The sequence below is a fragment of the Aotus nancymaae genome, unplaced genomic scaffold, assembly GCF_030222135.1.
Source record: "Aotus nancymaae isolate 86718 unplaced genomic scaffold, 86718_ANA_hifiasm-v0.15.2.pri h1tg000011l, whole genome shotgun sequence".
Classification (NCBI taxonomy): Eukaryota; Metazoa; Chordata; class Mammalia; order Primates; family Aotidae; genus Aotus; species Aotus nancymaae.
In genome coordinates, this window is record NW_026988422.1 from 49,066,806 (window position 1) to 49,082,267 (window position 15,462).

The following is a 15,462-nucleotide window of genomic DNA, read 5'->3' on the forward strand; positions in this document are numbered from 1 at the left end:
GTACCGCTTCCCCCAAAGCCCATCGTTGCCCAGATCTTAGAAATAATCAAATCTGGTGATTTTCACCCTGGGTTTCAGCCAAGGGGATCCACTGAGAATTCTCGGTTACTGCTAGAGGAGGAGGAGTGACAGGCAAGGTGAGAGCAGGTGAGGCTCTCTGCCCATTGTCCCCGCCCCTGAGCTAGGCCAGCCTGATGTGTGTTTGTTTTTAGTATGAACTTCTGCTCAAGTAAAGTTCTTTTCACAGTAAAAAAAAAAAAAAACTTCAAGTGACTGATCTAGTCTAATCTTATTTTATCGTTCAGGAAGTTGAACTTTTTACAGTTCAGATCCGGAGTTCAATGACTTACTCTAGGTCTCCCAGAGCCTAATCTACTTCCATATATGAGGGAGCTGACATCATGGCACCCCAGGTGGGAGATAGACTGCTGTAGACCCTAACCCGGGACTTTTCTGGACCCCCAGGCTCAGGAGACTCTCTCTCTCTGCTCCTATCTGATATGTAGTCCTCACCAGAGCTGCATCCACCGTGCCTCTTCGCCCTGTAGACACGGTGGATTCCCAACCAGGGTAGTTTTCCTCCCCTAATAAAAACTTTTCCTGATACCTCAGGGTGACTGCTTGGTTTGCTGAACCCATCTTCCCTGACTGATTTGAAGTCAGGTAGAAAATCTCACCCTCACAAACAGGTTTTCAAACTTGAACTTTTGGTTGCAGGAATCTGCATAAAGCTTTAGGAAAACAAACCAAAACAGAATACAGCAGCTATTTTATTTTTTATTAGGCAGAGGCAGAAATGGATATAGGGCCTGCTCAAGGGCACATGGACGTGTTGGCAGGTGTGTGTGTGTCTGTGTGTGTCTGTGTGTGTGTGGACTGGGTGATGGGGAAAGTGGAAGGGTGGCGAAGTGGGGAGAGAAGAGGATATGGGAGTGAACAGATAGATAGAAACATTTAAAGGAGTCATTTTTGGGGTTAAAAAATTAGCTCCAGGTGTGAAGGAGTATACAATTTCCCGAGACTTCATGAAGTCTTGCCAACTGCCCTTTAGCAAAACCTGATCCCTTGTGTTATCAGTCAGTTGTGCTTTATTCTGTAATCTCAATTACACAGCGCCCAGTAAGTACAGCGAGTGCACTGCACAAACACATCTTTGTGGTAATACGACAATGAAGAATTCTGTAACAAATGTGGAATGAGTTTGCTAGGGGTGCCATAACAAAATACCGCAGACGAGGGGGCTTAGACAACAGAAATGTATTCACTCACAGTTCTGGAGGCTAAAAGTCCAAGCTCAAAGCGTGGTCAGGTTTGGTTTGTTCTGAGGCCTCTCCTTGCGTGCAGATGGCCTCATTCTCACTGGGACCCCACGGGTCTTTAATCCGTGCCTTCGGACATGCCTGTTGTCTCTCTCTCTGTCCAAATTTCCTCTTCTTATAAGGATACCAATCATACTGTATTTGGGCCCACTCTAAAGAACTCATTTTTGGCCGGTTGCAGTGGCTCATGCCTGTAATCCCAGAACTTTGAGAGGCTGAGGCAGGTAGATCACGGGGTCAGGAGTTCGAGACCAACCTGATCAATATGGTAAAGCCCCTGTCTCTACTAAAAATACAAAAATTAGCCAGGTGTGGTGGCACACACCTGTAGTTCCAGCTACTTGGGAGGCTGAGGCAGAAGAATCACTTAAACCCAGGAGGCAGAGGTTGCAGTGAGCCAAGATCGTGCCACTGAACTCCAGCCTGGTGACAGAGTGAGACTCTGTCTCAAAAAAAAAAAAAAAAAGAAAAGAAAAAAGAAAAAGAACTCATTTTCACTTAGTTATGCCTTTAAAGAACTTATCTCCAAATATAGTTACATTCTGAGGTAATGCATGTTAGGATTTCAACGTACGAATTTTATGGGGACACAATTTGGCCCATAATAAATGTTTTTAGACACTGTTCATTCTATGCTGCATGAATCACACACTTAGATATTAAGGATGTCTCCTCATTGACCCTGAGAGGTTTTATTATCTACAGAAATTAATTGTCATGCCTTGGGCTGAGAGCTTATCAGATGAAATGCCTTTAAAACGAAAGTATTGATTTCTCCCTTTCCTGTTAGGCAAGAGCCAGGTGAAGCAAGAATTACCCCAAACTTCCTGTTTTCATTGTGTAGATAGCTCTACTGCAAAGATGGTCAGTGCGCCTAAAGCCAGAAGAGCTTTCTGTAAGAAGTGTGGCAAGCATCAGCCTTACAAAGTGCCCCAGTATAAGGGCAAGGATTACCCCTATGCCCAGGGGAAGACGCACTGTGATGGGAAGCAGAGTGGCTATGGTGGGCAGACAAAACTGATTTTCTGGAAGAAGGCTAAAACTACACAGAAGATTGTGTTAAGGCTGGAATGTGGTGAGCCTAGCTGCAGATCCAAGGAGACGCTGGCCATTCAGAAATGCAAACATTTGTTTTTTTTAAGACAGGGCCTCACTCTGTTGCTCAGTCTGGAGTTTAATCATGGCTCACTGCAGCCTTGACCTCCCTAGCTCAAGTAATCCTCCCACCTCAGCCTCTTGAGTAGCTGAGTCTACAGGTAGGCACCATTATGCTTGGCTGACTTTATTTTTCGTAAAGGTAAGGCTCACTATGTTGCCCATGCTGGCCTTGAATCCCTGGGCTCAAGTGGTCCTCCCACCCTGGCCTCCCAAACCACTGGGATAATAGGTGTGAGCCACCACCACCTGGCTGGGATTTTTTGGTGTTTTTTTCATTTTGAGAAAATGTTGAAGCTATAGGAAAATTACCTGTTCATACCCCAAACCTCAGCATCATGCAGTCTACCCAGGTACCAAACCTGCACGTGTACCTGATCTGAAATAAAAGCTGAAAAAGAAAAAAAAGAAAAACTCCCAGTAGGAAAATAAATACAGTGATATTCTTTCTTCAAAAAAATCTTATGCTGACTAAAAGAATTTTGAAGGTCCTGTTTCTCCTTCAAATTGCCTTTTTGTCTTGTTTTTACAGGAATTAATTTTCATAGGCTGGAGGTGTTTGCAGAAGCTGCTAATGCTGTAGAAACAGGCGCAGCGGCTGAGCATGGCTGAAAGGGTGTGGCAAGGAGAGATCCCTGATCAAGGTAGATGAGCATCCTTCACTTAAAATACATTGAGTATTTTCTCTTGGACTGCGGCGCCGCTTCCTTCACTCTTCCCTAGATCTGTTAGCATTTGACAGGCATCTAACAAAAATGGGCTTGGCAACTGCAGATACACAAGTGAGTGACATCATCAACTCCCTGACTGTATGACTTTACAGTTCAGCTGGGTTAGCTACTAAAAAAAAAAAAATGACTAAAAAAAAAAGTCATAAGCCAGGCATGGTGGCTCATGCTTGTAATCCCAGCACTTTAGGAGGCCCAGGTGGCTGGATCACAAGGTCAGGAGTTCAAGACCAGCCTGACCAACATGATGTAACCTTGTCTCTACTGAAAATACAAAAATTAGCCGATACAAAAATTAGCTGGGCTTGGTGGTACGTGCCTATAATCCAACTACTCAGGAGGCTGAGACAGCAGAATTGCTTGAATCCAGGAGGCGGAGATTGCAATGAGCCGAGATTGTGCCATTGCACTCCAGCCTGGGTGACAGAAGTAGACTCTGTCTTAAAAAAAAAAAAAAAAACCCCAAAACAACAACAACAAAAAAACCATAGTCCTTTTCTTCCAGGCAGAGAGGTTCCTAAAAGGGCCATGACCAGTAAATCTCTTTCAGTTTCCAGAAAAAGACTTAAAAGATTGTAGGTTGAGTGTGGTAGCTCACGCCTGTAATAGCAGCACTTTGGGAGGCTGAAGTGGGAGGATTGCTTGAGTCCAAATGTTTGAGACCAGCCTGGGCAACAGTGAGACCTCATCTCTACAAGAAAATTAGCTGGGCCCGCATGGTGCCATGCGCCTGTAGTCCCAGCTACTCAAGAGGCTGAGGCAGGAGGATTGTTTGAGCCCAGGTGGCAGAGGTTGCAGTGAGCCGTGATTATTCCACTGCACTCCGGCTGGTGCAACAGAGTGAGACTGTGTCTCCCCACCCTCAAAAAACAGATTGCAGTATAAAGTTTTTATGCACTGAAGTAAAAGTCCTATCTCCCCATATGCACACATTCAAATGAATCAGAAATATGAATTTTAGATATTCCTTTAATGACCTGAGTAGTGAAAAACAAATAAGAAAAAGCATTGTTTATACAAGCCCCCTGCTCCATGAGATGATAAGCCACTTGGGGATAAGAAACAAGATGTGTACTCTATAGCCCGTGCATTCTTTGCATGAAGCAGATACTCAGTACACACTGATTTTATCTGAAGCTCCAAGACGAAAGGTAATTTAACTCAAACCACTACAATCCTTAAAAAATATCATCACTGTGTCAGACTGTTGAAGGAGGCGAGGCCTGATTACTCCAGAAAGCAAGCCTAGGTGACTGCAGGGAACATGGCACTCTTCTTTCTTCAAGGGCATCTAGAAGTCTTTGTTCTTTTTCAGGTAATGAGTTGGAGACAAGGGTCTGGCAATGACCTTCCTGCTGCCATTCCAAGGCATGGACTTGAGCAGCCTGTAGCTGAGGCGTAATGGCTTTGTGGTCTACTCTCCATCAGTAGTAACCCAGGGCTGCCTCTGAAACTGCCAGACTCCAAAGTTAAATCCACTCAACAGATATTTATTGTGTTGTTCATAATAACAGATATCCCAATTGTTATTATTCAACAGATATTTATTGTGTTATAGAAGAGTGCTAGTTTCGATTATAATTAGAGAAGAACCCAGGAATCTGGAGAGGTAGCTTGAAGGAAGATTGGCTTTTAAATATTGAAGATTCTCTCTAAGACCTAGGCATGGGGTCCCAAAATAATAAGCAGAACCTAAGCTGCTAGATGAGAAAATATAAGTCTGAAAAGCTGGGATGCTCACCATTCCACACTGGTTATTTGATGATGAGTGTGATCCCTTGGTCAGTGATGGTTTTAGGTATAGGTATGTGACCCAAAGCTGGTCAATAAGAAATGAAAAGAACCGATGCAGGAAGGGGGTGGGGGACAGGAAAAGAGAAGGTTTCCAGGAAACGCTAATACTGATAAAATGCTCCGCCATCGCTGTTATATTTCAGATAATAGCCACCACTTGAGCACTCTAAGAAGAAAAGGATTTAATTAAGGAAATTAGGTGCTTAAAAATTCACTGGTAGGCTAAAGGAGTCGGTCCTAGGTTGTCTACAGCAATAACCAGCAGAACATAGCAGAAATGTCTGCTAGAGAAGCTGCTACCTGTGTCCCCATCAAGAAGCTGGAGGGGCCAGGTGCGGTGGCTCATGCCTGTAATCCCAGCACTTTGAGAAGCCAAGGCAGGTGGATCACAAGTTCAGGAGTTTGAGACCAGTCTGGCCAATATGGTGAAACCCTGTCTCTACTAAAAATACAAAAATGACCTGGGTGGAGGTGGAGGTTGCAGTGAGCCGAGATCATGCCATTGCACTCCAGCCTGGGCAACAAGAGTGAAACTCTGTCTCAAAAAAAAAAAAAAAAAAAAAAAAGCTGGAGGGACCAGGAAGCCACCACAGCAAGTGTGACTCCAGGATGACACCTGCAGAACCCTGTGCCCATATTGCAAGGAAACAGCAGACAACACAGACCACAGCCTCCTTCCAAATCTCAATCAGGTGCAACTGATGTGCATTCTTCTGTGTGAAGAATTCCACCCACTAGTCTGTTAGTGGAACATTCCTGCCCCTGTTCCCTCCCATCTCTCACTCCCTCCCAGGAGAGATAAGTGAGGTATCAGGTATCTAACTGGCAAGTGTGGAAGAAGAAACTTGACATGCATGGACCCATCCCCTCCACTTCTCTTTTCTGCCCACAGGGAGTATGCTTTCTGCTCTGTACAGACGTTTTCCTCTGCAGGACAGGAATAGCTAGAGTTGCCCATGACTGGCTGGGAAAATTGGCCTGACATTGGGGTATAGTGTTAGGACACTCGCTTGCCTATAGATAATGCTAATATCAGAGTTACCTCTAGAAGTAAGGATAATGTTTTGATTACCATATGCTGACTCCCTCTGCCCCCAACCTTGTTTTTCCACTAATTCAAGAATCTGGGGAAGAAACTATGCCTAGAGAAATGGAATCAAACTCTCCTGTGCTGCTAGATAACACCAGGTACTTGGTTTGTCATGAGACCTCCTGCTTTATAACTCCCACAGTTTTCACAGCATTTCACACCTGTATCTCATGATCCACTCAACAACCTGTTCACAAAGGCAGAATGGCCATTATTAGCTGAGGAGCTAATGCTGCAGCTCTTATTGTTCATAACCTGTTCCACAATATGATACACACAGGAAATTGAAAAAACATATATATGCACACACACACACACACACACACATTTCTCACTATGGAAAAAGTGTGAGGCTGCTTGCACCAGAGGTAATGAACCCAGAGGTTCTAGTTGCCCTAGACCTTGCCTTGAGAGGATCAATATCTTATCATACCTGTAATCCACTCCCTGCCCACCAGATAGGAAGCTCTGGCTTGGAGAAGTGTGCTAATTAGTTCAAGGTTGCAAGGTTAATACATTAATAGTTGACCCTTGAATAACACAGGGACCAGGGCACCAACTTCTGTGCAATAAACAACTCACATATAACTTTAAACCCCCCAAAACTTAACTACTAATGGCCCGCTGTTGACTGGAAACCTTACCAATATTATAAACAACCAATTAACACATATTCTATATGTCTTATATACTGTAGTCTTACAATAAAGTAAGCTAGAGGAAAGAAAATGTTATTAATTATTAATTATAGGCCTTGCACGGTGGCTCACACCTGTAATCACAGCACTTTGGGAGGCCAAGGCAGGAGAATCACTTGCAGCCAGGAGTTTGAGGCCAGCCTGGGCAACATAGTGAGTCTCCATCTTTACAAAAATAAAAATTTTTTTAAAAAATGGCTGGACGCGGTGGCTCATGCCTGTAATCCCAACACTTTGGGTGGCCGAGGTGAGCAGATCACCTGAAGAGTTTTTGAGACCAGCCTGGCCAACATGGTGAAACCCCATCTCTACTAAAATTAGAAAATTTAGTCAGGTGTGGTGGAGGGTTTGGTCTTCTTGTCTCTGGGGTGGCAGAGGCAAACAAAAATTTACGTATAAGTGGACTGTGTAGTTCAAACCTATGTTGTTCAAGGGCTAATTGTACATAAAAGTTTAAGCTCAGATCCTCTGCATCCAAATAAGAAGAATCTCAAACACAGTATGAAGTGGAAGAGGCACTTGTTACCTGCACACATCCCCACTATAGCTTACTGGGTCAGAGAAGGTTCAAAGGGATGGCCTTTCCGTCCTGCCTGCATATACTGGACCAATCTCCATCTAAAGATGCAACCTGCCTCCTATCAGGTCTCTTCTTTTCTGCGCTGGAGCAGGTTTTTCTAGTTACCTTCTGGAGAGGGGAGATCAGAGGAGTCTGCATTAAGGCTTATGATCTGGGTAGTCCTCTGCTGGTCTGGAAATCCACTGTGGGGTGGGCAGTGCCTGTTAGATAACCAAGATGCCGTTCCCACTTCTGAATACAAGCTAAGCCCCGCTGTCCAATGTACTCAGGGCAGTAGATGGTGCACTAAATAAAGATGTCTAAAAGGGGAACCATGAAAAATGGTAAAAGCATACCTTAAACTTTCAATTTTAACTTAAAGCACATCAGGATAAGTTTAGGTACCATTTCTTTAAAGGTAGGATCAAGGCATTTTCTTGGAGCAGGTATCTATTAATTAGAGTTCTGCCTTATCTTTCTTGCATTAACTGTATCTAGAGTTTATTTATTCTACAAATATGTATTGTGTTCCTACTATGTGCCAGACACGATCTAGGTGATAAGGACACAATAGTGAACAACACGAAGTCCCTGCACTCACAGAGCTTACCTTCTACTGGAATCTACCATACATTCCGGTTTGGGTTTCTTTAGAGTAGAATGAGAACTTAAACACACAAGGCAATCCGAGTCTTACCCCACATTATCGAGAATTACCCGAAAATATTTATGATTTTTTTTTGCTAGTCTTCACCACATGTCTTTCCCACACTAATTCAACAGCAACTTTTGTGTGTAACTTGTTTTTATCAAATCTTTCCAAAGCATACAACTCCAGTTTTCATAGGAACAAAAACTCTCTTTTTGCACTCATATTTCTTTGGTTTTCATGATAATTGGATAGCACAATCAGAATTGCAAGTACAATGGGCAGATGTGGGTTGGGAACAAATAGCCCTGACCTCTGGTGAGCATTTAGCTCAATTCATGGGAGCAGAAGTACCTCTACTAGCTGGGTATCTAGCACGCCGTGCGCATTAGCGGTTCTATAGAGGCAACGGGGAGCATCTGCTAACCGGATGATTTGGTTAAGTGGAGGTTGCCTTCAAGAGCTTCTGCCATATTGACTCACCTCTCTTCTTCAGACCAAATGGCACTCTTCTATTGAAGGGTTCAAGTACTTTTTCTAAAGCTTTACAAAGGTGGAGGAAACGAGAAGTACCTTTGTTTAGCTACATTTCGTTTTTTATAAAATTCATAAAGGTGATGCTGTGTTTCTGTGCTGCCTTTTGTGTGATATCTTATGTGAATGTTCTCCTTTTCTCTGCAATCCTCTCTTAAATATGGCCCTTGTCAGGCACCCTGGCATACCACTTCCCTTAGGATAACGCAGCCTCAGCCCTGCAGTCCCTTCTTCTTGGGCCTCACAAATTCTGTCTCTTCGGGCATCAGCTGAGATCACTGCATTTTCCCTTAGCTCAGGCTTTTGCTGGCTCTGTAGGGGGAAGAGGCAAATTCTGACACATGAACGGGGCTCCAGGAGTAGAAGCAGGAGATCGCCGGCTTCCTTCCATCTGAAGGCAAATGTACATCACCACCACCAAATAATGTAGATTTCTTCAGAAAACCCTCCAGTCTGGTCTTCTTTACTTTTCATGAAAAATGCATATTTCTCTTGTTATTATAGCATGGCCCCTATTTTCCTGCCTGAATTTCATGACAAAGAACTCCCCACCACACACACATTAACTGAAGTGCCCTTACCCTGGGGAACAGTTTGGAACCAAAGACACCGTGCTCAAATAGCGTACCCGGATGTCAAAGCTCCTCCCCAGTACAGTAGAGATGGATAATTCAGCTCATTCTCTACAATAGAGCACCCACTCTACAGGAGAGCCTGTTGCCCTCCCTTTTGTAAAGGGATAAGAAGAGACTATGTCCCTATTTATCCGACAACACAACAGAACAAGCCATATTAGAGAAAAGCAGGAAAAATAATGATGCTAAGAAGTCAATGATAAAGACTGTTCCATGCCCCACAGTGTTCCTTAGGTGACAATGGGGTAATAGAGATCATTTAATCCAACCAGCTTATGTCAAAAATAAGAAAACCAAGACACTTGGGTGAAATGGCTCACACAAGACAGAGCTAGCCTGAGGCAAAGCAGGGGTAAGAAGTCGCTGACATTTAGTCATTTGTAGCATCCACTACACCAGCTGTTCTCAAAGGGTGATCCGTAAACCCCTGAGGGTTCTTGCCATTCTACTGAGGTATTCCTGAAGCCAAAACTACTTTCATAATAATAATATGATGTTTTTTGCCTTTTTCACTGTGTTGACAATTTGCACCAATGGTGGGTAAAACTACTGGCATTTTAGCATGAACCAAAGCCTGAGCATCCAACTGTACTAGTCATCACTGTCACACACTTGCAGGAAAAACAAATGTCAGTTTCACTTAAACAAATGCCCTTAGGCTGGGTGCCTTGGCTCACCCCTGTAATCCTAGCACTTTGGGAGGCCTCAGCCGAGGTCACAGGATCACTTGAGGCCAGGAGTTCAAGACCCTGCCTCTACTTAAAAAATTAATTCTGTTAAATATTGACAATTTTCAAAATAATCTGTATGCTATGCTTTTAGTGTGTCCCCCGCAAAGTTCTTGAGTTAATCCCCATTGCAACAGTGTTGAGAAGTGGGACTTGGCCGAGGTGCCTATGGTCATGAGGGCTCTGCCCTCATCAATGGATTCATGCCATTATGGCAGGAGTGGGTTATTTATCGCAGGAGTGTGTTCCTGATGAAAAGGAGGAACTCGGCCTTCTTTCTTCTCTTGCACATGCAGCTCTCTCACCCTTCTGCCTTCTGCCATGGGATGACATAACAAGAAGGCCCTCCCCAGATGCGGGCCCTTAACTTCTCAGCCTCCAGAACTGTAAAAAATACATTTCTTTTCTTTATAAATTATCCAATCTGTGATATTCTGTTATGAAAACACACAACAGACTGAAACACGGTAAAAAATGAGAAGTATGCATAAAGTACTTCTGCTGTGTTCCAACTATGATAGTTATCTCTAGGAAAAACACTTAGGCGATTATTTGAGTTGTAAGTTGAACAAGGCACTTTTTTCATGGAGCATCTTTTTTTTTTTTTTTTTGGTTGAAAGAACAAATGACAAAGAATGCTATTTCAGACTGTTTGGCAGACATTTTCTTAAAAATGAACAAAGGGAGCCTGTCACTTCAGGCAAAACAACTGATAGTATTTGTTGCTGATGATAAAATTTGAGCTTTCAAGCAAAAATTAGAATTTGGAAAAACTTTTGTTTACCACTGTGGAGCTTGACAGCTTCTCAATACACAAGGATTTTTAATGAAATATGTTGGTGATATTAACAAGTGTAATTTTTTCCTGATAAAAATAAAATATGTCAACATTTAAAATACCTACATAATTCAAAGACAAATGTTTTCCAATGACCAATGAATGCATTGTATTACAAAATCATGCATGGGTAAAAGATCCATTCTAAGTGCACAACGAACCAATTGATTTTAATGTAACAATACAAAAAGTTCATTGACAGAGTTTCATATTTCACATTGCAGCTAACCTTTAAGACATCATCAAAATAGAATATCCACAATTATCTAAGAGGACTATTAAGCACTCTTCCCTTTTCCAGCTACGTATCTGTGTGAAGCTGGATTTTCTTCACACACTTTGACCAAGACAACATATTGCAATACACTGAATGCAAAAGTAAATATTTGAGAATCCATTTATCTTCCGTTAATGTACACATTTTAAAAATTTCAAAATATTTCACAGTGTAAAACAACACCTTTTTCAAACATGTAAAACAATGTCATTTTTCTTGCTGAAAATTTTGTTTGGGAGATATGATTTTTTAAACATAGAAATATGGGCCAGGCAGTGGCTCACACCTGTAATCCCAGCTACTCAGGAGGCTGAGGCAGGAGAATCACTTGAACCCCAGAGGCAGAGGTTGCAGTGAGCCGAGATGGCAGCCCTGCACTCCAGCCTGGGTGTCAGAGGAAGACTCCATCTCAAAAAACTAAAATATTCTGGCGCCTCCACCCTGTCGCCCGCCGGTGTGCTCTGTGTGCCATGCTGTGGGTGCATTGTCCCAGGTATAGCAGTTGGTACAAAGTGGGGATCTGACAAGCTTTTTTCTACTTGTGTCACTAACGGACCATTTATCATGAGCAGCAACTCGGCCTCTGCAGCAAATGGAAATGACAGCAAGAAATTCAAAAGTGGGAAGAGACAAGTTGTGGCCGCGTTGCCGACCTCGAGCAGCAGTCGGCTTCTCCACGTAGAACCCAGAAGTAGGAGACTCAGAATTGAATCTCTTCTCCCTTCCTGCTCCTGGTTACAAAACACTTGAAATATCTAAGTTAGTGGAACTTTGCTTGAGTGAGATTTTTTTGATCTTCAGCTACATTTTTGGCTTTGTGAGAAACCTTGTCATCAAACACAATAGCCAGCAACGTAACCAACAAGACAGAGCCTCACTCCATGAACTCCTGTGTGTTCATTGGGAATCTCAGCACTCCTGTGGCCAAGAAATCTGATGTGTAGGCAGTCTTTTCCAAGTGTGGCAAAATTGTGGGCTGCTCTGTTCATAAGGGCTTTGCCTTCGTTCAGTATGTTAATGAGAGAAATGCCCTGGCTGCTGTAGCAGGAGAGGATGGCAGAATGATTGCCGGCCAGGCTTTAGATATTAACCTGGCTGCAGAGCCAAAAGTGAACTGAGGAAAAGCAGGTGTGAAACCATCTGCAGCGGAGATGTACGGCTCCTCTTTTGACTTGGACTATGATTTTCAACGGGATTATTATGTAGGATGTACAGTTACAGCACATGTACCTCCTCCTCCTCCTATTGCTCGGGCTGTAGTGCCCTCAAAACATCAGCGTGTATCAGGAAACACCTCATGAGGGGGCAAAAGTGGCTTCAATTCTAAGAGTGGACAGTGGGGATCTTCCAAGTCTGGAAAGTTGAAAGGAGATGACCTTCAGGCCATTAAGAAGGAGTTGACCCAGATAAAACAAAAAGTGGATTCTCTCCTGGAAAACCTGGAAAAAACTGAAAAGGAACAGAGCAAACAAGCAGTAGAGGTGAAGAATGATAGATAGTAGAGCAAACAAGTGGCAGAGGTGAAGAATAAGGAGAGGAGCAGAGCAGCAGCTCTGTGAAGAAAGACTCGTCTGGGGGGTGCAGATGACTCTGTTGAGGAGGGGAACTACCGGATGATGATGATGATAATGAAGATGGGGGCTGACCAGCTGGAGTTGATCAAGGATGATGAAAAAGAGGCTGAGGAAAGAGAGGATAACAGAGACAGTGCCAAAGGCGAGGATGAGTCTTAAAGCACATAGTGGGGTTTAGAAATCTTATCCCATTATTTCTTTACCTAGGCGCTTGTCTAAGATCAAATTTTTCACCAGATCCTCTCCCCTAGTATCTTCAGCACATGCTCACTGTTCTCCCCATCCTTGCCCTTCCCATGTTCATTAATTCATGTTTCCCTGTGCCTAGTCCCATTTTCACTTCCTTTGACGCTCCTAATAGTTTTAAGTCTTACCCTGTAATTTTAGCTTTTGATACCCCTTTATGACTTAACAATAAAAAGAATGTATGGTTAAAAAACAACAACAACAAAAGAAGTTCAAAAGTGACAGCAGAAACACCAGCCCCTCCTGAGTACTCCACATCTGGAAGCTCCCCATCGACGTCACCGAAGGGGAGGTCATCTCCCTGGGGCTGCCCTTTGGGAAGGTCCCCAGTCTCCTGATGCTGAAGGGGAAAAACCAGGCCTTCATGGAGATGAACATGGAGGAAGGAGGCTGCCAACACCATGGTGAACTACTACACCTGGGTGACGCCTGTGCTGCGCGGCCAGTCCATCTACATCCAGTTCTCCAACCACAGGGAGCTGAAGACCGACCGCTCTCCCAACCAGGCGCGGGCCTGGGCGGCTCTAGGCCGCGAACTCGGTCCAGTCGGGGAACCTGGCTTGGCTGCCTCGACGGCGGCCGTGGACACAGGGATGGCAATGACCTTGCCCGGTACTCAGGATCATCGTGGAGAACCCTTTCTACCCTGTGACCCTGGATGTGTTGCACCAGATTTTCTCCAAGTTCAGCACAGTGTTGAAGAACATCACCTTCTCCAAGAACAACCCATTCCAGGCCCTGCTGCAGTACGTGGACCCCGTGAGCGCCCAGCACACCAAGCTGAGGCTGGACGGGCAGAACATCTCCCACGCTTCTCCAAGCTCAGCAGCCTCAACTCAAGTACGACAACGACCACACAACCAAACCGTGACTACACACCCTGACCTGCCCTCCGGGACAGCCAGCCCTCGCTGTCCAGACCACGGTGGCGGCCTTCGGCCTTTCCCTTCCCAACGTCCACAGAACCCTGGCCTCCCTGGCCATCCCCTCAGTGGCGGCTCCTGGACCCCTGGCTATCCTCTCAGCAGCAGCACTGGATTGCCATCTCCGGCCAGGCAGGGGCAGGAAATTCTGCCTTTGCTGGTCAGCAACCTCAACCCAGAGAGAGTCATTATTCTTTTCGGAGTCTATGGCAATGTGCAGCACGTGAAGATCCTGTTTTTTTTTTCCTCTTTATTTATTTATTTTTAAATTGAGACAGGGTTTCACCATGTTGCCCATGTTGACCAGGATGGTCTCAGTCTCTAGACCTTGTGATCCGCCCGCCTCGGCCTCCCAAAGTGCTGGGATTATAGACGCGAGCCACCGCGCCCGGTCAGATCCTGTTCAGTAAGAAGGAGAACGCCCTGGTGCAGATGGTGGACGGCAGCCAGGCCCAGCTGGCCATGAGCCACCTGAACCAGCACAAGCTGCACGGGAAGCCCATCCCCAACACACTCTTGAAGCACCGGGACTGCTGCTGCCTGGCGAGGGCCAGGAGGACCAGGGCCTGACCAAGGACATTGGCCACTCACCCCTGCACCACTTCAAGAGGCCAGGCTCCAGGAACTTCCAGAACATATTCCCACACTCGGCCACCCTGCACCCCTCCCTCCAACATCCCACCCTCGATAGCCGAGTAAGATCTCAGGGTCCTCTTCTCCAGCAATGGGGGCGGCATTGAAGGATTCAGGTTCTTCTAGAGGGACCTCAAGATGGCGCTGATCCAGATGGGCTCTGTGGAGGAGGCAGTCCAGGCCCTTATTAACCTGCACAACCACAACCTCGGGGAGGATCACCACCTGCAGGTCTCCTTCTCCAAGTCCACCATCTAGGGGCACAGGACCCCTCACGCCCAGGCCCCTGGCGACAACTTCCATCATTCCAGAAAAAAGCCACTTTAAAAAGCAGCTGAAATGACCTTAACAGACCAGAGATTTTATTTTGTTTTTTTAAATTAATTAATTAATTAATTAATTAATTAATTTATATTGAGATGGAGTTTCGCTCTTGTTGCCCAGGCTCGAGTGTAATGGCATGATCTCAACTAACTGCAACCTCTGCCTCCTGGGTTCAAGTGATTCTCCTGCCTCAGCCTCCCAAGTAGCTGGGATTACAGGCGTGTGCCACCACACTGGGCTAATTTTTGTATTTTTAGTAGAGAGGGAGTTTCTCTGTGTTGGTCAGGCTGGTCTCAAACCCCTGACCTTAAGTGATCCACCCACCTCAGCCTCCCAGAGTGCTGGGATTACAGGCGTGAGCCACTGCACCCAGCCCGATTTTATTTTTTTTTAAAGAGAAATCAGTTTACCTGTTTTTTAAAAAACTTAAATCTAGTTCACCTTGCTAAAAATAAAATAAAAATAGAAAGATGTTATTTACGCCGGGCAAGATGGTTCCTGCTTATAATCCCAGCACTTTGGAAGGCCGAGGCAGGTGGATCATGAGGTCAGGAGTTCGAGACCAGCCTGGCCAAGATGGTGAAACCCCGTCTCTACTAAAAAAATACAAAAATTAGCCAGGCGCAGCGGCAGGCGCCTGTAATCCCAGCTACCCAGGAGGCTGAGGCAGGAGAATTGTTTGAACCCAGGAGGCAGAGTTTGCAGTGAGCCAAGTTGGCACCACTGTACTCTAGCCTGGGTGACAGAGTGAGACTCTG

General features: G+C 44.9%; 1 protein-coding gene and 2 pseudogenes across 1 annotated transcript in view; all 3 read left to right on the forward strand.

The window, feature by feature from the left end:
* Positions 1-2,180: 2,180 nt before the first annotated feature.
* On the forward strand, positions 2,181-14,638 carry LOC105707182 (polypyrimidine tract-binding protein 1-like; annotated as a pseudogene).
* The window catches only part of FUT8 (fucosyltransferase 8), a 486,032-nt gene continuing 473,599 nt past the window's right edge, over positions 3,030-15,462 (forward strand). Inside the window, exon 1 of the mRNA XM_064374947.1 lies at positions 3,030-3,118. The gene's annotated coding sequence lies outside the window, so the exon portion shown is untranslated. The remainder of the gene's footprint in view (positions 3,119-15,462) is intronic.
* LOC105707160 (heterogeneous nuclear ribonucleoproteins C1/C2-like) lies at positions 11,847-12,892 on the forward strand (annotated as a pseudogene).